The sequence below is a fragment of the Mya arenaria genome, chromosome 8, assembly GCF_026914265.1.
Source record: "Mya arenaria isolate MELC-2E11 chromosome 8, ASM2691426v1".
NCBI classification, from domain to species: Eukaryota; Metazoa; Mollusca; class Bivalvia; order Myida; family Myidae; genus Mya; species Mya arenaria.
The window spans coordinates 61,349,494-61,376,962 of NC_069129.1; the positions used below are offsets into that span (position 1 = coordinate 61,349,494).

Here is a 27,469-nt window from a genome sequence, read left to right on the forward strand (position 1 = left end):
CAAATCATTAATTAGTTAAGAACTAAGAATGATACAAAACGTTGTGTTCGCTCTATTGAATTTATTCCATTGATATATTGCTTGCTACATATTTGGTTAGAACGACCTCCAATTTGTGTTTGCAAATCCTAGATTTCGCAAACTCAAGTACCCTTTAAATACGGTGTAATCGAATACTGGCCTATACTTTAGTTAGAAGGCTTCATTAAGGTATGATTTTGGTGTATTTTGTTTGCGAAATGTTTTTGGAAGTTTGTCTAATTGACCCGCCAACTTCGGGCCCCAGCGGGGTTTTCGCAGAAAAACACGGGGTTTTTCACTATCCCGCGGGATTTTTCTCCCGTTTTTCAAAAGCTGGGGAAAAATCCCGCGGGGTTTCAATAATACACGATTCAAGTTATTTTAGCTCAAAACAACATTTTATATCAAAAGGAGCAATATGCTTCGACACCGGAAGTGAAATAACGCGAAACAAAAAAACCCCGCTTTTCAGTACGGGGTTTTTCTCCTGCGGGATAAAACTCCAAGATTTTACCGATAATGCAAAATCCGTAAAAACCCCACTTCTAAGCTAGTATATTATTGTTATGATGTTAATTATCACTTGTTTAAGGATTTTGAAATACTTGCTTTTTATTTAAAGAACAATAGAAATTTTATGAATGTTTTTTACGGGAGAAAAACCCAGCAAAACCTGTTTTGACTATTTATGATTTAAACGCGATTATTGCACTTTATTTAAAGCAAAAACAAATGTTACTACATATGTATCTTATATGTTTAATATAACAACCATGTTAGTTATGTAAATGATATTATTAAAGGTAATTTAACTAATTTCGAAACTTATGAAATAGTGTAATGTAACCTTTTTAAAAAAAAATCTTCCTTTTTTAACCGTCTTTAAAAATAATGCAGGAATGAAAATTATACGTGACGTTAAAGAGTTGTAACGTTAAAAAGATGATATTGCTTAAAATTGTTTAATTATTGGTACTTGAATCTGACTTTAAACCGGTTTAACACAAACATACAATTACAATAATCAATACCAGGGTACATGTATCATGCTGGAAAATTACGAATGTGTCAGACGAATTATTTTGTTTTTCATAGAAGATAAACAAAATCATCGAGCTTTGCAGAACGATGAATCAGAATGACTGAATGACACTAATTTTTGCAAAATGGATATATCCCTAACTTCCATGGTAAGTCATATATATTTTATTCTATTGCATTTTTGTGTGGCTTGTTGAATATGTATCAGCTAAGAACACAGGTAGATCTACTTGACACAAACAATTTTAATAAGAATATCTTAATACACTTATCCCATATATAAGGCGATTATTGATTATGTGACTTGCACCTGTGGCTAAGAAGTAGGACAACTCTTGGTTATGCACCAGTCAGTTGTAACCGCACCCCCCCCCCCCCCCCCCCCCCCCCCAGTCCAGGGAATGGCAGGGACTTTGACTTTCGGTCCAGCTAAGCCCGGGCAAAGGCCCATTTTCCCAGCTATCCCCGGTATACACCCAGTCTCGGGTAATCACGGCCTCCCCAGTTCCGGAGAATAGAGGGGACTTTGACTTTTTGTCCAGCCAAGCCCGGGTAAAATCCTTGTCCTACAGGGACGAATTGCTGGTAAAATCCCTGCCAAATGATCCCGTACCTCAACGACCCTAGGTAAGGCCTCCGGTAATCACAGCCTTCCCAGGTCCGGAGAAAAGCGGGGACTTTGGCTTTCTGTCAAGCCAAGCCCAGGTTAAATCCTTGTCCTGCGGGGACAAACTGCCGATAAAATCCCTGCCAAATGATCCCGTACCCCAAGTAGTCCAAATAATTGTACGTTGACAGATTTTTTTATGATTTTTGATATGGCAAATCCTTAAAGTACAAATTGTTTTGTACCAAAAGTGGGTAGTTGTTCCGGGTTAAAGCATATTGCGTCCATTAAATATCATAAAAACAAGTAATATTACCAGATTATGTTATTTTATATTAGTTCCGTACACAAAAATAAGTACCCAACGAATAATTATGAGTTTGACGGTCTATCTCGAAGCTTGTCGGATGTGGCCTACTTATTACGATTGTGTCGAGTTGTTCCGTTTGGCATAATTGTTGTCTGTGTCAGTCAACTTTCATTTTATTGGAAAGGTAAATGTGTTTTAATGCATTTAATGCTTGTTTTGTGCAAAATAACTTCTTTTACATGTATGGTAAATTATGAATATAAGCCTTTATGATCAATTTCAACCATAAAATACTGCACTTAATACAATTTCAATATTTTTCAAACACCTCTGGTTTTTACACAAACCCGTTTAGACATTAGGGATTGGAAGAAACCCGTATAACACGTCTATTATTTTAGACTTGTACCCCAAGGACCCTAGGTAAGGCCTCTGGTATTCATGGTCTCCCCACTCTCCTAAAAAAACGGTGAGAAAAAACAACATTATTATTAAAAGTATTTATTCTTTTCATGAAAGTCTTTTGCCTGTAATTGCGCATTCAACATCCTAATGCAATATAAACTGTCATGATCTGCCCCCAGATTTCAGATTTAGTAAGCTTCTTATGACACAGACAAAAGTTTTGCCTATATATATGATCTGCAGGTTGGCGCATGATTATTATATATTTATGGCATATTTAGCTGACTGCAGTGGTCAAAATTGACACCAGCCCAAATTTTATTTAGCAGGGCTTGATAAAAAAATTAATGCCAAGCATTAGTGTTAGAAGTCGGGCTTGTACCTTCAAAAGTCTAATTGGATGACTGACTCAGTATGTGCATGTTTTGACATATTTTTGTTACTGTTTGGACTTTCTGGTAGCATAGTTGTGCTTGTTAGATGTAAATTCTTCCCTCAGAAAAAATGTATCCATGGTGTGTGTTTTTCCATGTAAATGTCATTATAACTATAACTATAGTATATGTCACTGTTATATTGGTCTAAATAACTGTTTAAAGATGTGATTACTTTTAATGTACCTGTCCTCAGAATTATTAATTTGTAAGTTGTATACATGAATGTAATGTCTGTTCGTGAATAGCTATTCCCATGGGGTGTATCTCTTCATTGTACTAAATGTCCTTATAACTCTTACTATAGTATATATATGTCAGTGTAATGTTCGTCCTTGAATAACTGACCCCATGGCACGTGTCTTTGTAATGTACCATACATTTTAGAATGACTATTATGATTATTACTATATATTGAAAGTCAACTGTAATGTCCGTCCCTGAATAAATGTCACTATAGTGTCATTTTTTGTTATAAAGTACATTTTAGAATAACTATTTATACTATATTGTATGTAATTGTAATGCTTGTCCCTGAATAACTGTCCCCATGGTGAGATTCTTTGTAGGTACATTTGAGAATACCAATTTCTGGAGTGTGTGTCAATGTTATGTCCGTCCCTGAATAACTGTCACCATTGGGTGTGTCATTACAATGTACATGTCAGAATTACTATTACTATAGTATAATGTCATTTAGTCAATGTATGTTTGTCCCTGAATAACTGTCCCAATGGTTCAATTCTATGTAAAGTAAATGTCAGGATAATTATTAGTATATGGTTATTGTCAAGTGTGATGTCTGTCCATAAATAAGTCTCCTCATGGTGTGTGTCTTTGCAATGTTCATGTAAGAATAACTATAACTATAGTGTATGTCAATTAAGTCTAGTCAATGTAACATCTGTCCCTGAATAACTCAGTCCTCATGGCGCTTGTCTTAAAATGTTAATATGTCAAAATAACTAGTACTTATAAAAGTGTATACATCAATGTAATGTCCGTCCCTGAATAACTGTCCCCATGGCATTTGTTATAACAATGATAATGGCAGAATAACTATTCCTAAAATGTATGTCAATGAAATGTCTATCCCTGAAATCCCTGTCCCCATGGTGTGTTTCTTTACAATTTTCATATCAGAATAACTATTTTTATAGTGTATGTCAATGTAATGTCCGTCCCTTATTAACTGTCCCCATGGGGTATGTCTTTGCAATGTTCATAAATTTCAGAATAACTATTTCTATATAGTGTATGCCAATTTAGTGTGACAGGCCCTGATTAACTTTCCCCATAGTGTGTGTCTTTGCAATGTTCATTTCAGAATTACTATTTCTATAGTGGTGTTAATGTAATGTCCGTCCCTGATTAACTGTCTCCATGTAGGGATTCTATGTAAAGTACACATCAGGATAATTAATTACTGTATTGTATATCAGTGTTATGTCTGTCCCTAATTAAGTCACCCTAAGGGTGTCTGGTGTGTGTCTTTGCAATGTTCATGTCTGAAATACTATTAGTATAGTGTTTGTAAATGTAATGTCCGTCCCAGAGTAACTGTCACCATGTAGCGAATCTGTGTAAAGTACATGTCAGGATAACTAATTACTATATAATTGTATGCCAATGTTATATCCCTAAATAAGTCTCCCCATGGATGCACCAGTCAATTGTATCCACGCTCCCCCCCCCCACCCAGGTCTGGGGGTATACCGGGGATAGCCGGAGAAAAGGGCGGTGTTTTTACTTTCCAGGTGGCCCCGCAGGGCCGGGTGACCGCGGTGGTTTTGTCAAAGGGCCAAATTAAGCCAAGATTGGGCCTTATATAGAGTCTCTGGGGTGCGGGGGCGTTTGGCCGGGGTTTAACCATCAGTTCGTCCCCGCAGGGAGGGGATTTTACCCGGGGTCGGCTGGACCGAAAGTCAAAGTCCCGGCTATTCCCCGGACCTGGGGGGGCTGTGGTTACAATTGACTGGTGAATTATAATGTCAGTCCCTAAATAAGTCTTCCCATTGGCGTGACTGTCATGGTAATGTACATGTACCGGTAATTATTACTTTAGTATATTATTTTAAAACTAACAGTAGGATGTCAAAATGACTTAATTAATTACACCATGATAAATGATAATATATCATGAGTGGATGGTACTCTGAAATTGCAGAGCTTAATATTATTTTTTTTAGTTGAAAGATTTTACTATTGTTAAAGTGACTAGTCAATAAACAGAATTTATGATGAAATGGGATTCATTTTCCTACATGCCTTGGCGAAACAAAATAATCCGCTGAGTTCTCTCCATTCCTTGAAGCTGTCAAATAAGTTCACATTTTGATTATATATATCTTAAATATATATGTCTAATGTCTACACTCATGCACAATATTTTGCTAAGAATTGGGCGCAAGTCCGCTAACGCGTTCACAGGGGGTACTTTGAATGACTGGGGAATAGCACAGTAGCGCCCCTAGTGTGCCTCCTTGTTTTCAGTTCCTACTGAAAGATTACTGTTGGTCAGCCTTAGAGTATTTGAGGTTGGCTGATGTAGTTTTTTCAACAGTCAGAGACTTCTGTTCAGGATTTCCACTCCTTTATTCTAAGAATAGTGTTCCTTTTAAATCAGCGATAACAAATATTGCAATTGCAAATCCAGTATGATTTAAGTCTATTTCATGTATAGTTATATGAATTTTTTATATGTGGCAGGTCTATTTTAGAAGTATTTTGTTTATAATTGTCTCTATGGCTGCATTTATGCCACTCTGATCCTGTTGTTGTTGAGATAATGAAGATAAAATTCTCTAACAAAAAGTCCACAATTAGAAAATAGTAGGAGAGAACATAATTAAACTTTTCCAAAAAAAAAATCTTAATCAAGATATGGAAAGGGCCCTTATAATAACCTAATTAAACTTAAAATTAAAAACAAAAAGTAAGACTTGTTAATTACTCTAAAATCTAGGTGTAAGATGACATTAAAGCTGCACTCTCACAGATATATATACCATTTTGACAACTTTTTTTTTGTTTGTCTTGGAAAGAGCAAATTTCTGCCTAGATATCTGCAAATAAATTTATGATTGCTGACAAAATCAGATCGTATATTTTCACATTTTTCTGTTTGAAAAATTGATGTTTTTTAAGGAAAATGCATATTATATCATTTTTGGATTTTTTGTTAGTAGTTTTATTTATATAACTGGTTCCATGGATTTTTGCAAAAATTGGCTGGTTCCAAGGCAAACAATAAAAAGTTGTCAAAACGTTCAATCTGTGAGAGTGCAGCTTTAAGTGCACTGTACAAAGAAAGCTGGTAAAAATAATGAATAGACACTTAAAGCAAAATTATGTTAACTGGGACCAATAATATGTTATCTTACTCTCAGGTTTAAACAATTGCATATAATAACAATAATTATAGTTTTGTCTGGCTTTTCTTACACAAATAGAAACTAATTTTTTAATCAAACAAAAGACATTAAAACTGCATATCCAGAATATCCTTGAAATAATATCAAAATGCCAAAATAAAATGTACCAAAAAAAAACAAAAAACATCTGAATTAAATAACAATTAGCCACTTTAGCAAAATGGAGAATTATACATTTAAGATATTCACATAAAATTCACCTCAATTTTTCCTTTCCATATGATTATATATATTTCTTATTTTTTTCCCTCTTTGCTATTAGCCTATAAATCAACATGACCATAAGCAATTATTTTAATCAATTCTGTGAAATGCTATGAAATTGAAGTTCAATTCTAAATTGACAGTCATGTATCTCTTCCAATATTATAAGGATTTATATTTTAAGCATAATTAAGGAACATGTATTTTGATCAATTAAAGTGCATAACTGCAGATTATGTTTATTATCTTAAATAAATTATAAGCCTATTCATAACCATATTATATAGCACCATTTTCAGAATAATGATTGTCACATTAACCAGGCTTTCCCTGTATAAAACTGTCATTCATAAAGAACATTAAAAGGCAATTTTAACTCAGCCATTCAGATGTCAAAAACAGTGAAAGGGGCAATGTCAAGTCCAGTGAAAGGGGCGGAGCTAAGATAAATACTGACATGAAATGTAGATGGATCTTACCAACTGAGGAACTATTTTGATTTTCCTCATTTGCTTGTAATAAAAATTAAACTTTTACATTGATACAAATTTATCAATATATTATTAAATATAAAAGTGAATTATAAAAGCAAAATAATGACACCAAACATGACACATCTTGCATAAAGATTAGCATTTTGATAAACTTCCTAGAATTGTTATAATCAAAATACCTTGCACCAATATATCAAATCCTACTCCCACACAATGCAATGTAATAAAGTAAAAATATATACAGTAAGCAGCAAAACTGTCTTCAAATTAAATCCTTGATTAGGCGAAACAAATATTCTTAGTTTCTACTAACATCCCCCCAAAAAAGGGTAGATAGGTAGGCATTACTTTTTTTTGGACGACCATAATTCTTTAGCAAACTGACCTGTATCAGGGTATTATTTTAGGTCTCTGAAAAAATGCATTTTGATCAAAACGCCAAAAAAAAATAGGAAGAAAAAAATAAATTCAGATCGGTGTAAACAAAGATTTGTATAGGCATTATTATGTCCATGTTATCATATCAGTGATCAAAATAATCACAAGCCCACAAGCCCTGCAAATGTAAAGTTCTTTCTTGGCTGTCAGGGGCCCAGGGCCCACTTCAACTCTTGATTTATGGTAGGTTCTGTTGAAAGTGTTTGAAGCAAAATACTAGTTTAAAAATATTGGCTTTGAAGGTCTCCATAGTAACACTTCTAAACCTAACAAATGGAGTGAATTAGGGGGTTAATTGGGGGTAATAAAACACATCTTGATAGTGACAATTTAAGTTTTAATCTTTCAAGTGGTGGTTCAACTAAGGAGGGATATATATATATATATATATTCTGTAACATTCTAAACTTTAGCATAAAATGTTAACTTAAATTTAATAAGAAAAAATATAATTAAAATGTGAAACTTTTTTGTCATTTAAAAAACCTTGTCACAGCTTCACATTTTCTTATTTTTAAGGCCTTCGACATATTTGAGTGGGAATCTGAAACAACCTCTGACACAACAACTTAATTTACAAGAACAACCCTGCGTATAAGAACTACAATACTTCTGACAAAAACAAACAAAAGCAACTCCAGATTTATGAACAACTCTGATTACTAGAACATGAACACCAACCCCATCTTCAAGAACAACAACTTCAACCCCAGAACATCAACACTTCCTGCAGGGACAACTACAAAAACATCGGCTTCAAGAACAAATTCATCCTAAACACAAACATCAGCAACAACAGCTACCCGAATAAAACTACTCGAACTACAAGAACACCAGCAACACACTCTTTAAGAACACCAGCATCATCATCTTCTTCTAGACTTGCAAATGCAACAAACACCAAAGACAAAGTTGAATGGTATGTATATATGAATGCAAAGTTTTGACATACACATGTATATAAGATATAGTTATTTGTCTTATTCCATAAATATGACCTACTCATTAGAACGTCATTGATTAAATTATGTAATTGAATAAAACTAAACAATCAATTTGCTATCATGGATTCTTTAAGTCAATGAGCATATGACTTTTTTTATTGTCTTTTTATTTTGTTAATGTCTCAAAAAACATTATTGAAGTATTCAACAATATATTTTGAATAGGTTTTTTTTATTGAAGATTATGTTCATGCAACATAACCTACTTTATTTGTGTGCAATGTAGCCATAAACTTAAAGGGACTAGACACCAGGTTGGCAAGTACAGTATTTCTTCAAAATAAGCCTAGAACTGTCGATGTGATCATTTAGAAGGCTGATAATACAAAAGGGTTATTAGTACTACTTACTGTGTTTTGATCCGGGAGGTTGTATTTAACTTGAGTGGATTTTTGCAGATTCGGATTTCACAAGGCACAAACCTCCCGGATCAAAACGCCATACTAATAACCCTTTTATTATATATACATTACTAATTTACTTGTTACATCACTTAAAAGCCACATGTTTTCATAATAAATGTCATTTTAAAGGGTCTGTCTCACAGATGATGAAATAGCGAAAAAAACAAATTGTCGAAAAATGACATAAACTTGGCATCGATGTGTACAATGCATTGAAACGTACTAATTGAAGTACCACATAGTTTACAATTTATTTAAGTTATTAGCAGTTACTTAGTATTTTTCCATTAAAAAAGATTACTGGGTATGTGTTCAAGGTAGAATTCATTCAATCATGCGAGATTGGCTAGAAGGTGTTATCACGTGAAGTTGGACTTCAATTTTTGCGACGCGGGTTTGACCCGTTCTCCGACACAATCTTTTTTTTTTTTACATTTTGGTACTTTTTTTACAATTATGACATCAAAGCGTAACACATTCTATTAGATAATTGTCCTGAGATTCGTTACAGAAAAAACTTTTTTGTGCAAATCTGTGACACAGTCCCTTTAAGGACACATTATTTTGTTTTATGACATCATTTTAACATCACGCAATGACACTTGTAAAGTTGTTATGACGTGACGTCACAAGAGTTGAAAACGGCTGTAGTGCACTAGAGTGGAATACAGACTACTGTATTTTGCGATATGTATTACGTGTGGATAAATGATGGGTATATAATAAATAATTTTACATGATTAAAATAAACAGAGCAATCATTTGACTATCTCATTTGGGTTTCATTGTGTAAAAATAGTGAATTAAGTTTTCCAAGTTTATATTATATCCATTTATGAATACTGATAAATATACTGATGCTTTTTTAAACTTACTGGGATATTATATGTGGTAAACACACCCCAGAAAGTTTCATATCGACAATATGTGCAAAAGCTGTGAAATTATGTGTCTTAAGCAATGTTATATAGCTATTAAAGTAAGATTAAAAGTTATACACTAGTATATCAATTGTATGTAAGTTTTTGACAGTTATCTATTTTTTTTGCAATTGTATCATCTGGTGTCTAGTCCCTTTAATAAACTCTGTTAAATTCATACATTATTGAAAAAAATGACAAGCAGCAATTGTCATCACTTGATTGTTATCCTTGCCTTGGGGTTAAGTTTTGCGTTCAGGTCAGTTACATGAAAACTATCAAAGTTGTCACTTTGAAACTTGGGGAACTTGTACATCTTATACCCTTCTTCACATTATACCCTAAAGATATTGAGTCTCACCTGTTTTTAGGGTAAAAAACGTGAATTTTGGTTGATTTTGAGAAATGGACACTAAGCTTCTTCATAGAAAATGAAAGGATTATGCCTTCAATATATCAAACTCATTTAGAAGGGAATGGGGAGGATGGGGGATATTTTAGTATTTGTGGACTATAGTCTAATTATTTTAAGTTTAATAAAATAATGTGCTTAGAAGGCGGCTTACAAGCAAACTATCAGAGCTATCACTTTTAAACATTGGAATATTCACTTTCAAATGTACAATATGAAATAAATTTACAATAAAAGGATATAATCAGACGAGCGTTCAGAACCCGCAGGTGGTGCTCTTGTCATATGCCAAATGTGCTGGTATAAACAAGTGCCATTTTTGTGTGAAATTAAAATTTTCCTTTCTAAAATTGCAGGCTAACTTCAATGGAGAGGACAGAGTAATGGCAAAAAGACGATCATTTTAAAGAGAGGAGGAAGAGGGATATGTAAAAAGTGTTCTGAGGCCAGGATATCAGCAGTGCGTTCAGTCAGGCGAGCGTTTACAAAACGCTCGCAAACGTTTTGTTTTATATCTCTGTTGCAACGCAGCGCATATACGTTAAGCGGGAAACCAAACAGCAAACGTTCGCCGCAAACATCTTTCATCTTTACTGAACGCGTTGCAGATTCACGATGGGGGAGGGGGGGGGGGCGGTGGAACAATTTTCGATTATTATTGACATACATGTGTATAAATATATATATATATCATGGTAGGAACTGTTTGCCTTGTCAACTTTGACTTAAATATTTAGTTCTTGTGTCAGCCTGTGCTTATCTCAAATATTTAATGACATTTTTTTGGTTTGTTTGATAGACATGATAATTATAAACTATTAAATATAAATGGCAATAATTATAGATAAAACATTGTAACTCAGGTTAACTTTATAATAGATAATTAATTGTTTATATGCAATATATATTAAAGGATGCATATTTCTTTTATTCTTGAATCTATTTTTTGTGTGTTTTTTTTTCATATATCGAAAATATTTTTCATGAATGTGGGTTTTTAATTCTTTGTCAGTCTCAGAAGAATTAAACAACTTGTGTTGAATTTATTTGCTAGACTGAAACTAGGCTGTTAATATTGGTCAGACTAATTGAATCAGAGAATAATATGTACAGCTAATCGGATTACTGACCAATAGAGTGAATTTAGTCAATGATGTATGACCCTAAGATTAAGATTGACTTAAAGCTGCACTCTCACAGATTGAAGTGAACTTCTTTATTTTTTGGCTTGGAAAGAGCCAATTTATGCGAAAATGCATGAACAATAGTGTCATAAGACTGCATACTTTCTTATTTAAGTTCAAGAAGTGATGTTGAATGCCATTACATTAATTTTCGAACAGAAATCTACAAATCTGCGATCTGATCTTTTGTCAGCAGTCTGATTTGCAAAAAAGAATGTAGAAATTTGCTCATTTAAGACAAAAAAATAGAACAGCTGTCAAAACCGTAAATCTGTGAGTGTGCAGCTTATTTGCATATTTTGAACTTATGTTTCTTCATTCGTTTTTTTTCATTTTTAAAGTTATTATCAATTTAGATCTTAGAATATTGTTTTTATATTGATTTATAAATATATAACAGTATTATACTAATATCAAAGTAAATTTGTACTGGCCAATTTTAAATGGACAGTTAAAGCTGTACACTCACAGATATACAATTGTTACAACTCTTATATTTTTGTCTTGGAAAAAGCACATTTTTGCGTAAATATCTGTAAACCAGTGATAAAAGATTGCTGCCAAAATATCAAATTGCGGACTTTCATATTTATGTTTGAAAATTAATGTTTTATTGCATAAGACATCAATTTTTGAACTGAAATATAAAGATCTACAATCTAATTTTTCAGCAGTCTTATTTAACTGTTTTCTATGGAATTTCGAAAACTATGGCTCCAAGACAAAAAATAAAAAAATTGTCGAACGTTCAATTTGTGAGAGTGCAGCTTTAATAAATGGTTAAATGTTGTTGTTTTTTAATTCTGATTTTTATAATAAGTTGATGATCGCCATGTATCATTGATAAAACATGTAAAAAAAAAAAATCTTGTTTATTTTCCAACGCTGTTTTGCATTTAAATTTGCTGACATAATGCTCTCCAAAAACTTCTGATATGTGGTTTTAAAATGTGTGTTCATCCTTTATTCAGCTAGTGGATGGAATTCATTAAACTACTGTATTCAGTACACCATGCAGCTCTTCCAATTGTTTGAATGCAATTATTTCACAGAATCTGATAATAGAGGGACCGGACTCAAGATTCTACATTGCAAGAAAAAGTGAAAATTGTCAAAATTTATCATCAAACTGTTTCAACAGTGTACAGTGCACTGAATCTTACTTATGTAATCATATAAGTCGAAATTAACTCACTTTGTCTACCATGTAAATCGAAGTAAATTTAGAAATAGCAATCATGTATTTATCTGTATATATGTTTTTGTGACCTTTACATGCTTAAAGTGGATATGATAATACTAATAAACGGGAAAATCATTATGTGCTATTTTTTAAAGATTACTTGTCTCAGAGAGAGAGAGACAGTGATGAAATCTTTTAAACACATTAAATGATGTAATATCAGTCTCATAATAATTGGTATTGATTCGGCTAGGCTTGTTTTGAATGAGGTAATATTGAATATCTTGTTTTTGGATCATCTGGTGTCCAAGTCCCTTTAATGTATGTCTGGGTGGGAATCAGCCACCGGGGTCAGCCACCGGGGCTGAGTAGGCGACAATGCTAGTGCATTGTCTATCATGGGTTTAATCCCCATATTGAACAGTCCCATATCCATACTGTTTTACCAACCCTTTAACATTCAGTATAAAACATTGTGGACACAGGGTATAGATTACAAAAGTATTACATTAGTATTAAATGGGTTGTGTCACTTGTGTGTGTGTCTATGGGGGAAAGATTTTTGTTAAGCAAAAAAAAAATTGTAGTCATTAATGGTTTTTTTCCTAGACAATAAAATAATTATAGATAATTATTAAAGCTGCACTCTCACACATTGAACGTTTTGACAACTTCTTTAATTTTTGTCATGGAACCTGAAAGTGCATTCAAGACTGCTGACAAAAAAATAGTCACATATTTTTTCTTTATAAGTTAAAATTTTATGTTTCATGCATTTTTCTTGAACCGTAAGAAACGGTTTATAGAGATAAAAGATAAGTTTTCTGACTGAAATTTAAAAATCTGCTATCATATATTTTGACAGCAGTCTTTAACCACTGGTTTCAAGATACCAATAATGGGTAATTCGAAGACAAAAAATAAAAAATCTGTTAAAACGGCAAAACTGTGAGAGTGCAGCTTTAAAATGTTAAGTGGCAGTGAAGGGGAGTGGGGTTTGGGGTTAGTTATCCATTATTTAAACGAAATTATATATCACTTGGTAGTTCTTAAATGAAATTTTAAAGTCTTAAATGAAAGTGATCATGTAGACAATAAATAAACTGGAAGATCACTGATGGCTATAACGGCTGTTTATCGACGATGCCGACGGTTACAAACAACTAATTATTAAAATCTGATTGTTTTTTTTATTAAAAACACATGTTAACTTAATATTATTGACTCAATATAAATATGTAAAACAACTTCACTTCCTTAACAACATCCAACCGCTGGAAATTGAAATGGCTTTTGTCGGTGTTTTTTTTTTTTCGTTAAATAGCATTCCTGATTTTTGCTGGGTTTTTCTCCCGTAAAATATGCATTAAATTAATAGATTTCTCAAATGAAAGAAATGACTCTAGAATAGTCATTCAAATTAGTATTTACATTAAAGTAATGTATAAAATCTCAAAAACATAAAGCTTGAATTGATTTCTTTTTTTGCTAAAATGTAGGAATTTTATCCCGCAGGAGAAAAACCCCGTACTAAAAAGCGGTTTTTTTTTGTTTCGCGTTATTTCACTTCCGGTGTCGAAGCATAATGTTTCTTTTGATATAAGATGTTGTTTTGAGCTAAAATAATTTGAATCGTGTATTATTGAAACCCCGCGGGATTTTTCCCCAGCTCTTGAAAAACGGGAGAAAAATCCCGCGGGAGTGTGAAAACCCCCGTGTTTTTATGCAAAAACCCCGCTGGGGCCCAAAGTTGGTGGGTCAATTAGACAAACTTCCAAAAACATTTCGCAAACAAAAAACACCAAAATCACACCTTAATGAAGCCTTCTAACTAAATTATAGGTCAGTATTCGATTACAGCGTATTTAAAGGGTACTTGAGTTTGCGTGATGTTGGTAGTTCTGTCTCATTATGTGCCGTTTGTATGAGGATGTTTGATATTTGTTTAATGTTGGTAGCCTTGCAGTGGTCTGTGTCCCCTGTATAAAGATTATTGATAGTTGTGTAATGTTGGCAATCTTGTAGTGGTATATGTCCCTTCTGTGATGATGTTTGATAGTTGTGAAATGTTGGTATTCTTGTATTGGTATGTGTCTCTTGTATGACGATATTTGATAGTTATGTTATGGTGGAAATTTTGTACCGTTTGTTTGACGATTTCTGATAGTTGTGTAATGTTGGTAGTCTTGCAGTGTTGTGTGTCTCTTGTATGACGATGTTTGATAGTTGTGTAATGTTGGTAGTCCTGCAGTGGTATGTGTCTCTTGTATGACGATGTAGACACTTGCAGTGTTATTTGTCTCTTGTATGGCAATATTTGATAGTTGTGTAATGTTGGTAGTCCTGCAGTGGTATGTGTCTCTTGTATGACGATGTAGACACTTGCAGTGTTATTTGTCTCTTGTATGGCAATATTTGATAGTTGTGTAATGTTAGTAGTATTGTAGTGGAATGTGTCTCTTGGATGACAATGTTTGATAGTTGTGTAATGTTGGTAGTCTTATAGCGATATTTGTCTCTTCTGTGAGGATATTTGATATTTATGTAATGTTGGTAGTCTTGTAGTGGCATGTGTCTGTTTTAAGGCGATGTTTTAGAATTGAGTTATGCTGTAAGTCTTGTAATGGTATGTGTCTCTTGTATGGCGAGGCTTGATAGTTGTGTAATGTTGTTAGTCTTGTAGTGGTATGTGTCTCTAGTATGACGTTGTTTGATAGTTGTGTAATGTTAGTAGTCTTGTAGCGTTGTTTGCCTCCTGCATGACCATGTTTGATAGTTGTGTAATGTTGGTAGTCTTGTAGTGGTATATGTTGCTTGTATGACGATGTTTAATAGTTATTTAATGTTGGTCGCCTTGTAGTAGTATATGTCACTTGTATGACGATGTAGTCTTGCAATGGTATGTTTCTCTTGTATGGCAATGTTTGAAAGTTGTGTAATGTTTTTAGTCGTGTAGTGTTGTGTCTCTTGTATGAATATGTTTGAGAGTTGTGTAATTTTGGTAGTCTTGTAATGATATGTGTCTCTTGTATGACGATGTTTGATAGTTGTGTAATGTTGGTAGTCTTGTAGTGTAATGTGTCTCTTGTTTGGCGATGTTTGATAGTTGTGTGATGTTGGTAGTCTTGTAGTGTTATTTGTCCCTTGTATGATTTTGTTTCATAATTTTGTAATGGAGGTAGTCTTGTAGTGGTATGTGTCTCTTGCATGATCATGTTTGACAGTTGTGCAATGTTGGTATGTTTCTCTTTTATATATAACAATGTTTGATAGTTGTGTAATGTTGGTAGACTTGTAGTGGTATTTGTCTGTTGTATGACGATGTTTGATAGTTGTGTAATGTTGGTAGTGTTGTTGTGGTATGTGTCTCTTGTATGACCATTTTTAATAGTTGTGTAATGTTGGAAGTCTTGTAGTGTTATTTGTCTCTTGTATTATTATGTTTGATAGTTGTGTAATTGAGGTAGTCTTGTAGTGGAATGTGTCTCTTGTATGACCATGTTTGATAGTTTTGTAATGTTGGTAGTCTTTTAGTGGTATGTGTGTCTTGTTTGACCATGTTTGATAGTTAGGTAATTTTGGTAGTCTTATTGTGTAATGTTGGTAGTCTTTTATCATTGTTTGCCTCTTGCATGACCATGTTTTATAGTTGTGTAATGTTGGTAGTCTTGTAGTTGTATGTGTAGCTTGTATGACGATGTTTGATAGTTGTGTAATGTTGGTAGTATTGTAGTGGTATGTGTCTCTTGTATGACGATGTCATAAAGTTGTGTAATGTTGCTAGTCTCGTAGTGATTTGTATCTCTTGTATGGCGATGTCTTAAAGTTTTGTAAAGTTGGTATTCTTGTAATGATATGAGTCCCTTGTATGACAACATTTTACAGTTGTGTAATGGTGGTAGTCTCGTAGTGGTATGTGTCTCTTTAATGGCAATGTTTGATAGTTGTGTAATGTTGGTAGTCTTGTAGTGGTATGTGTCTTTTGTATGGTGATGTTTGATAGTTGTGTAGTGTTGGCAGTCTTGTAGTGGTATGTGTCTGTTGTATGACGATGTTTGATAGTTGTGTAATGGTGGATAATCTTGTAGTGTTATGTGTCTGTTGTATGACGATGTTTTATAGTTTACGTAATGTGGGTCGTCTTGAAATGGTATGTGTCTCTTGTATGGCGATGTTTGATAGTTGTGTAATTTTGGTAGTCTTGTAGTGATATATGTCTCTTGTATGATTATGTTTGATAGTTGTGCGATGTTGGTAGACTTGTAGTGGTATGTGTCTCTTGTATGACAATGTTTGATGGTTGTATATTGTTGGTAGTTTTGCAGTGGTATGTTTTTCTTGTATGGCAATGTTTGATAGTTGTGTACTGTTGGTAGTCATGAATTGTTGTGTGTCTCTTGTATGAAGATGTTTGAGAGGTGTGTAATGTTGGTAGTCTTGTAGTTTTATGTGTCTCTTTTATGACGATGTTTGATAGTTGTGTAATGTTTGTGGTCTTATATTGTTATTTGTCTCTTGTTCGACGATGTAGAGACTTGTAGTGGTATGTTTCTGTTGTATGACAATATAGAACCTTTTAATGGTAAGTGTCTCTTGTATGACAATGATTGATAGTTGTGTAATGTGGGAAATCTTAAAGTGTTATGTGTCTCTCGTATTACGATGTTTGATAATTGCGTAATGCTGGTAGTTGTATAGTGTTATGTGTCTCTTGCACGACGATGTAGTGACTTGTAGTGGTATGTGTCTCTTGTATGATAATGTTTGATAGTTGTGTAATGTTGGTAGTGTAGTTGTATGTGTCTCTTGTATGACGATGTATGATAGTTGTGTAATGTTGGTAGTCTTGTAGTGGTGTGTGTCTTTTGTATGACTATGCTTGATAATTGTGTAATGTTGGTAGTCTTGTTATGTTATGTGTCTCTTGTATTGCGATGTTTTATAGTTATGTTATGTTGATAGTCTTGTAGTTTTATGTGTCTCCTGTATGGCATTGTTTGATAGTTGTGTAATGTTGGTAGTCTTGTAGTGGTATTTGTATCATGTATGACGATATTTAATAGTAATGTCATGTTGGTAGCCTTGTAGTAGTAAATGTCACTTGTATGACGATATTTAATAGTTATGTCATGTTGGTAGCCTTGTAGTAGTATATGTCACTTGTATGACGATGTTTGATAGTTGTGTAATGTTGGTAGTTTTATAGTGTTATGTGTCCTTTGAACGACGATGTAGATACTTGTAGTGGTTTGTGGCTCTTGTACTGTAATGTTGGTAGTCTTGTAGTGGTAAGTTTCTCTTATATGACAATGTTTAATAGTTGTGTAATGTTGGAAGTCTTAAAGTGCTATGTGTCTCTTGTACGACGATGTAGAGACTTGTAGTGGTATGTGTCACTTGTTTGACAATGTTTGCTTTTTGTGTTATGTTGGTAGTCTTAAAGTGGTATGTGTCTCTCGTATGACGATGTTTCATAGTTGTGTAATGTTGTTAGTCTTATAGTATTATGTGTCTCTTGTTCGATGATGTAGAGACTTGTTGTGGAATTTGTCTCTTGTTTGACAATTTTTGATAGTTTTGTAATGTTGGTAGTCTTATAGTAGTATATGTCTCTTGTATGAAGATGTTTTATAGTTGTGAAATGTTGGTAGTCTTGTAGTGGTATGTGTCTCTTGTATGAAGATGTTTGATAGTTGTGAAATGTTGGTAGTCTTGTAGTGGTATGTGTCTCTTGTATGACGATGTTTGATATTTGTGTAATGTTGATAGCCTTGTAGTAGTATATGTCTCTTGTATGACGATGTTTGATATTTGTGTAGTCTTGTAGTGTTATGTGTCTATTGTATGGCGATGTTTGATAGTTGTGTTATGTTGGTAGTCTTTTAGTGGTATGTGTCTCTGTATGACGATGTTTGATATTTGTGTTATGTTGGTAGTCTTGTAGTGTTATGTGTCTCTTGTATGAGGATTATTTACAGTTTGATAGTTGTGTAGGTCTTGTAGGGATATATCATCTGATACACACAAAACTGCCTGTGAAGAGAGGCGTTTTTCCAGGAGCGGTTACATATGTGCATGGTCATTCTTTATCATTTTCAGATACGCCATGTTGTGTGTGGATTAGAAATGCAGAGGGGTACCACCATTCACTTAAGCCACCATTCCCCTAAAAAACAAACGGATCATGGGGACCGTCCCTGCTGTTTACAGTAAAGCCCTCAAATGTAGCCCTCCGAACTTCAAGGAAGCGATAAATCTAAGCTTCAAGATATCTATCTACTCGCTTTAAGTTCATTCTTGATTTCAGCGAAACTCACAATTTCAGCATCAAAATCCAGGTTTAGTTCCCAGACTGAACCTTGTCTGCATCATAAAACTTAAGTTCAGATGTTTTATAAGCCACCTTCATGATCACTACTTATGACAGATAAGAACTTTTCTCAAATTGATTATAAATGCGTTTTTCCATATTTACACACTCCTCTTGCAGATACTGCCGAGGGCGTAGCTCGGGTGCACCGGTCCGGTTTTCCAGCCGTTTGGACTCGACATCGCCAGCTGAACTGGGGCCGAGAATAATATCAGACTCATCAGCAGCACGGTGAGCTTGGTTGGTATACTCCGACAGACTTCCTGCATTTAAGGTGTCCTTCCGTCTTTTGTTTTAAAAAGTACCTCGAGTCTTTCAATGAAATCACAACCGTGACACCTGTGAAGACTAGATACAAATTAAGGAACTGTGTAGAAAGACTTTTGGGTGATTTAAAATCAAATAAGTAAAACAGGATTCTCATGGTTTATAAGAGGCCTTGTGGACCTTTCATTATTACTTGGGTACAAGCAGATTAAGTATGTAAGAAAGTGTGTGTGTGTGTGGGGGGGGGGGGGGGGGTACATATGATAAGAGTTAACAGTGTTTTATTGGGTATATTTGTTTTTATTTAATCATTCGAATGTAATGGTTGTATATCTACTATTTAAGCTAAAATAGTTCAATTTTCATGACTTTTGCAATTTTTCACGATTCAAATTTGTAAATGCATGAATTTTATTAGTAAAAATTCCAAGTTTTTTCTATAATAAAGTTCTCAAATGGTGTAAAGGGACCAAATCAGTGATAAGGAACACGTATGACACCAACACTGTAACATGTTCTTTATTTCATGTAAATCTATAAATTATGTCTGGAACATTTAGTCTGATCTCCATTTCTCAGAAAATGTAGCTGTCTAAGGGCCTATTCCATCAATGAGTATCACTGTCTTTAAATTGCTGTTTCGGTACAGTTTTAAACAGCAAAAGGTTTTTGGCCCTCCTTGTTTGCAACTCATCATTCATTTTTGTACAGTGAGAAAAGTAAGGGAATTCTAGAGATTTACTAGAATTATGGATTGTTTTTCCTGACTGAGTAACATACTTAAAAAGTATATAAGAAGGAATCTGTGTGTACACAACTCCTCATTTTTTTTCAAAAGCTGTTTGCAGACTTTATAACAGAAAAGTCCTGTTTATTATTTATACATGTAACATAGATGTGTACAAGACTAAGATTAGAAACATGCCATAAAAAAGATCCCTATGATTTATTTTCACAAAAAACTATATTTTTACCGTTAAAGTTAGAACGTTTACTGCACAGTTATATGTCTTCTGCTCATCTTTATGTCATCATCACATGGAATAATGTTAACTTCCCAAGACACATTTCCACGTGGCGCAGCTAATTTATTTATTTTGTTGATATATTGTTTAGAATGGGTCAGTTCTAATTGGACAGAATGTTTTCATCGCCATTTTACAGAGTGCCAGCCAGCCGTTGCCATTCTTTACATTGCTGAGGAGAGTTCTGCCAACATAACAGTGTGTTCAATAGCAGGTAAAAATATATGTCTCGTTTGCATTTTTGATTTCTAACAGAATTTGTGTGCAGTGCTGTGCACAGTTTGAGGTTATTAAAATTATGATACCTGACATCTATTCAACATATAGTAAAAACTCCAGGACAATATTTTCAACTATCACTTTATTTACTTAACAGTATCACCCACTGCCAGATTATAGAATCTTATATAATGAAAACTTCTTTCTTAAAAATATAATGTTTAAACAAACAATACAATTGAAATTATGCTGTTTAAACTCAGAACTATTTTTAGTGATGTTACTGGTAAATGAACTGGTCTTGATGTTGTTTTTGTGAGACAATAACTACTTGCATATTACTACTATTGTACATTCAGGCGCGTAGCTAGGGCTACGCACGTATGTACGTGCGTAAAATATATTTTGAGAGTTCCAAAAAATCAAAATGAAACAAAAGCGAAATATGCAATAAAAACCGGACCCCAAGGGGGTAAGGGTGAAAATGAGCATTGTTCAGGACAAATCAGACATGAACAAATTGTCATGTGAAACATATAAATATATTAGTTGTAGATGCCCTAGGCCTATATTATCTCCTTTTTGTACATGGGATGTAATACATACAGGAAATTATGTAATTGAAGATATACATTAAGCCCTTAAACTGTCGAAGAGTGTCCTCCCTTCTGTTTACATTGCGAGATTTAAAAAAAAAAGTGGCGTCTCCTTTAAACAATCAAGATCCACCATATCAAGATGTTTTTCATGAGAAGATCACCGATGACAATGATAGAATGTGTCTCTTAATGAGATACTGTGCAGCAATTTATTTTTTCTAGCAGGTAAATAAATCTAATCTGAAATTTCATTTTAGGCATTTGTTCCGAGATCAGTAGGCTAGTGGCATGTTGTAATAAATGATTATTTTCAATGCATCTTTACATTAATATTTAATGCTGCCAGAAACTACATCGACTAAATAAAAACAAAACAAACATGTGTACAATTTCGATAGAATGGGTGATTTTGTATATATATTATAAACATCGTAAAACTCTCATTGGAAGTGATAGCCGAGTGTTTATGAGCTGATTCTGTAATTTTATCGATTTGGTTTACTTTCGTGCGGGCTCGAGTGCTCGGTCTGCCATTATTTCTTTCGGTAAATATTGTAAAAACATACTTGCATATTGATTTATGTAGATATAATTAATTTATTTAGTATTTCGCATTTCTCAAAAGCATCGGAACCCATTACAAAGCAAACTATATAAAAAAAAAGTTCACGCGCATTCGTTTTAAAGCAACGTTAATGACTGACATAGGTCATAACCTAGTGTAACATCATCTACAATCATATGCTACTTTGTATTATACAGGTGCATCAATGAAAAGTTCGGAAAATACTGTCCCATTAGTTTGTGAAGAAAACATGGCTACGATATTCAAAGTCTACTGGTGGATCGTATTGTGGTCCGTGCCATTTATTCGCATCTGAGAAGAGATTGGTTGTCTCGCAATCAGTGACCGACACAAGTAATTTAAGCAAGGTCATAACCGCTCACATGAAGTGCATGACACATGCAGATTCGCTTGAGGCAGCTGAAAATTACACTGCAGGTATGTCTGGAACAAAAAAGAACATCGCCCAATCTGTTTCCTCTGCGCATGATGTCCTATTTAGAATAGACAGATACTAAATGGCAATATTGAAACAATTGCCCTATGTGTTCAACACAATCTAGCTCTACGTGGTCATGAGGATACAGTAACTTTAAAGCACTTTTGAAAAACAAAGTCAAGAATAATCCTGTGTTGTGTGATCATTTAGAGAACGGTGACCCGAGAACAAAGTACATTTCACCTGAAATACAAAATGAAACAATAGATGTTTGTCAAACATTATGCTCCCCCACCCCCTGAGCCATGTTGTCAGGATTATTTGGACAGTTGAATGAAATATGCATGGACCGAAATAACAGCTGATTTTTCATTAACATTGGATGGCCTTAAGGCAGAAAGATTATGACCATTCAAAGTCTGAGGATAGAAGGTACAGTTTTTAATCATGTTCAGATGGTGAGTGATATTTGTAAATACAAATGTATCCTCTAAACAGCAGGGAATAAGAAAATATGACGAATATAAGTTATGACCATGAACTTTGACTCTATAACCTCAAAACACATAGGGGTCATCAACTGGTCACCCAAACCTAATGTCAAGTTTGAGTGCCATAGGTGCAGGCATTGTCAAGTTATCACACAGACAAGCTTTTTGCGTCGAAGGTCACTGTGACCTTGACCTTTGAACCGATGACCCCTAAAATCAATAGGGGTCATTTACTGGTCAGGCCCAACCTTCATTTCAAGTTTGATGACCATACGTCCAGGCACTGTTGAGATAACACTCAGACAAGCTGTGGTCTACCGACGGACCGACCGACCGACCGACCGACATGTGCAAAGCAATATACCCCTCTTCTTCGAAGGGGTACATAATAATCACGATATGCGGGGATCAAATCAGTCAAGAAATTGTTCGCAAATGCAATAGTGTCCCGTTCTTTTGATTTTAGCAGACGAAGCCACGGACGCGTCTACTATGGAGTAAATTGTGCTGGGGTACTCCGCCTATACAACAAAGTCGGTTAGGTAGGATTTCATATTATTTGCAGAATGTGAAGCTACTACCGGGGAATCTTTGTCCGACGCGTCCCTGGCAAATCTGAGAAAAGCCGGTGTAGACATTGTACAAATGAGGGGTCAAGGCTACGATGGCACATCCAACATGTCAGGAAATGTACATGGTGTTGAAGCGCGAATTCACAAGATAATTCCCGACGCAGTGTATACTGCCTCAATCTGGCTATTATTCATGCGTCCGAGGAGCCACTTGCAAGAAACATGCAAGAAACATTATGAACACCGTTCAAGAAATAGCAGTTCTGTTTAACTTCTAGTGCAAACGGCTGCTGCGTTTTCAGGAAATGATCAAGTAAGCAGGAAACAAATGGAAACTCAGACTAAATTACAGTCGCTTTGTGAAACACAAAGGGCAGCCTGGGCTGACACACTTAACACTTTCAAGTTCTCATAAACGACGATCGTTGATATCTTAAATGACCTCAACCTTCACTATTGTGATGCCAAAGCCGGGGCATATTGAGCTGCGATCACTCAGTTCGGCTTCATGATTGGTATCGTGGCTATCGAGGATGTGCTGTCAGGGTTGGTGTCGTTATCACAGATGTTACAGAACAAAACCTGTGATCTGGTTGAAGCCGTGAGAGAAGCGCGATCGGTGATCCGACAGGTTGCAGCCGAACGGAACAACCCAGGATTATTGGATTACCTGTATAACAAATCTGTCGTCATGGCCCATATAATTACTGTTAAACCATCACGCCCAAGAGCATACAATAATCGTTGTCAGCTGCATCCACAGAATTCAGCTATATCAGACACTATATCAGAGTACTGGAGACGAAACCTGTTGTCTAACACCTTTCGATGGAATTATAAGACCGGCTAATTGAAGATGGCGACTGGTCCAATGCACAGCATCTGATTCCATGCGAAATTTGGTCACCTGAAAGATGTTATAGTGCAGTTAATATATGTCATGTTTGAGCATGATCTACCGGGGGGGGGACTGTCTGGAAGAGTTCCAGCGTAAAGCGCGGTGATGAAGAAATAGGTGTAATAGCGACGGCCTAGTGTATGACACTATAAGTGAAACATTAGCACAAGTAAAGTTCGAATATTCGATCAAACGTTTGGTATTCCAATGTCAAAATCGGTATTCGAATATCCGATGTTTTGTTTTTGAATACATTTTTTGCCTTCAACTCTGTTGTTGTGTTAAAAATTCGTTTGTCTTGTTTTAACAACGATTGTCCCATAATACCAATGGTGTGAATGTGATGACAATACACTTTACACGCGTCATATGTCATTTAGGGACATATCGTAGGGTACTATAAAAAGTCCCCGTAATTTTACAATAACTGGCTGTAAGACAAGTGACACAAAAATCCAGTTATTTTCGGTAAATTTAAATGCCTTTTTCAATTAAGGAATAAAGATGTTCCCGAGTTGGTTTGGTTTTTCCAGGTTTTGAGTAGAAGTCAATTCCAAACGAGGCTGCTCGTCCTTAGGAAAGACTCTCCATTGGCGTATAAAGCCATTTGACCAGAACTCCATCTAAGTTTACGTTATTTACAAATATGAAGGCCGCGGAATATGATTAAAAGTTTTTTTTTCTTTGTTTTGAAAAGAGGAATTTTAAAGGCTTATATGGCGAAATTCAGGGTCTGGCGCGCGTAGTGGTTACGACATAGTAGAACTAAAATGCCCCGGCTATTACTTTAGCGAACATTATAATAGTTTACTACAACTTTTAAAAGATGTAGTTTGGTAATCGAATATTCGAATATTCGTTCGAAAGAATTGCCGAATATTCGAATACCAATTTTGCCATTCGTTTGCATCCCTTAAATAAACACATGTTTTTACCCAAGCGTATCAACATGCCTCCACATTCTTCGGTCAATGCCAGTTTCGACCGCCACTACGGAACGTTCGTTTAGCACCATGAGAAGGGTGAAGACATATCTACGGTCAACCATGACCACCGGTAGATTATCTGAGCTTCGTTAAATGAACATCCACGGTGACCGAGACATAAACATTGATTTGGTGAAAGATGCTTTTGCAAGAAGAAAGGAGCGACGACTAGCCCTTCTGTTTGCGTGTAGGCTTAAAAGGAAAAACATATTTAGATTCAACTAAACTTTTATGCTAGTGTGTTATTCTATTATGCCTATCAACTACAATTTTAAGAGAATGTGAACACAATTGTAGTATAGAAAGTACTACTTCAATTCAGATCACAGCTTAAAAAAGAGAGTATAACAAACTATTTACAAATGTACATATTTAAACCAATTATCTATAACAGCACTTTATGGAAATAAGAATCGTTAGAAAGTTCAGAAGTATATTACTTACACGCGCAATGCTAGATAATGTTTGAACTTACACACAAAAAAACATACATGTACTGAGGAAAATGACCCAGCTTACCAAGGAGTATGAACACCAATATAAGTCTGCAAAATTTGAGTCATATATTAATGAATAATATAAAGGATAAATGTTCTTCCATCTTACATACAATGCTACATGGTATATTCATCTTGATTCACTTCTAGAATAGTGGAGGCAGAATGGAGAAACCCGCACTGAATTATGGATTGTATATCTGAATGTCCTTTCCTGTAGTATATTGTAGAATTATTATGCAATACAGTTACAATTAGCTCAACACCAGACCTTCAAGTAGTTTTTCAGTTTATGGGATTTTTTCCCATTCATATCCGTGGTAATATATGTGTTTTACTGTTAATATACGCAAAATATTACATAATCGTACATGAACTTATTTTGTAAATCAAACATTGTTTGAGAGACTGATTTTCATTGAAATTTGGTATTTTTGAGTATGATTCTCAACTGCACATGTCCTCAGTTGATTTTCAGTGGTATATTACAAATGCCTTGAGCTTAAGCTCAAGCCTGAAAACGTCCTTGAAAAGGAGGTACATGCTTACATAGAAAAAATATATGCACAAACAAACAAGTATTTTACCACCTCATTCATCTACAGAATTTGGAAAATTAAAAGTTTAAACATGAACTACATGTGTAACAATGTTTTCTTTTCGGTTCTTGTGTTTGATAATGAGTGGAATATGTATGACTTTGTTGCAGTTTTGTTATGCTTATTTTTGTTAGCACTTTTTACAAATCAAAACACCTGATTTGGTTACGTTATGGTCACAGAAAACAGTGTATTCATTATATTCCCGCTTCACAGTCAGGTGTGGATTATTTAGGAATCGCTCGCGTTTTCACGTCTGTCCGTACGACAGTCGGTCCCTCCGTCCCGTTTTTGTCGATTCTATATCTTTCTCATTCATGTCCTGATTATTCGGCAAAAGTGGACGCCATTGCATGAGGATGTGTCGCGCTCAAGATCCGTGCCCCTACCTTCAAGATCAAGGTTACAGCAACCTTCTAAACTTAGTATGTGTCCGTCAGTCTGTTTCGTTTTTGTCAAGTCCATATTTTGATGGTCGGATTTGAAAAACAAAATGTTTGGCAGGAGTGACCAGCATAGTATGAGGAAGTGTCGCCATTAAAACCCTACCTTCGATACCAAGGTCACAGCAACCGTCTGAACTTAGTTTGCTTTGCTATAAACTCCTTACTGATATGGTTTATTAGGCACTGAGAATGCTTATTGGCGGCTGCACATGAGCTTTTTAGGGTTTAAATGGACATTGTGATTACCAAAAGGTGGTCAATGTAGTACTAAGTAGGCTTAACTAGAGCTACACATGCGTTTGTTTGGCTCTGAATGTGCTTTATTGTAGGTATAATGAAAATAATAGAGAACTGGACTAACTTACGTTTAGACCCTCTGAAGTGTGTTTATCTATGAATATGCTTGAATGTATCCACAAAAGGAATCGTCAGACCCTGGAAGGGTTCGTGTAGAAGCCTTCTGTGGTTAAGAATACCGATTGCTATGCTGCTTTTGTGTTTGCTTGACTCATGATGGACTTAAATGTAGCTGCATTTGTAATTATTTTGAACCGAGTTTGATGTAAAAGAGCCTTACTGTGGTATGTTTGACACTAGATTAACTTCATTGCAGCAGAATTTAGATTTACAGGGCACTTATTGACTTGATTTATTTACACTAAATGGTCTCAAGTATTAGTATAACAAAGCTATTGTCAATTTGGCACTTCATATATAGATATTTATAGAGCCCCTTTATTGTTTTGTTTGGCACAAAATGATCTGCATGTCGTGACTGTATGGCAAATATGGATTGATGGTAGCCATAATGAGGTTAAATGAGCTCTGGCTTTACTTTTTTAGAGCCCGACTTGGGCTTGTTTGATCATGAGTCAGCTTGTCTGTAACCACAATCAGGATGCTGAGGGCCGCTGGAGACCTATTTTGAAAATTATACGTTTTCTTGCATTATAAATACTGTTTCGACCTGGGGAAAGATGTTTATTGGGTTGTTTGTTACT

General features: G+C 34.8%; 1 long non-coding RNA gene across 1 annotated transcript; it reads left to right on the plus strand.

Annotated features, from left to right (window-relative positions):
- The first annotated feature begins 1,033 nt into the window (after positions 1 to 1,033).
- On the plus strand, positions 1,034 to 10,737 carry LOC128243641 (uncharacterized). Its single transcript, XR_008262864.1, has 3 exons — positions 1,034 to 1,211; positions 7,908 to 8,307; positions 10,485 to 10,737. It is a non-coding gene; the product is annotated as an uncharacterized LOC128243641 (long non-coding RNA).
- The last annotated feature ends 16,732 nt before the right edge of the window (positions 10,738 to 27,469 follow it).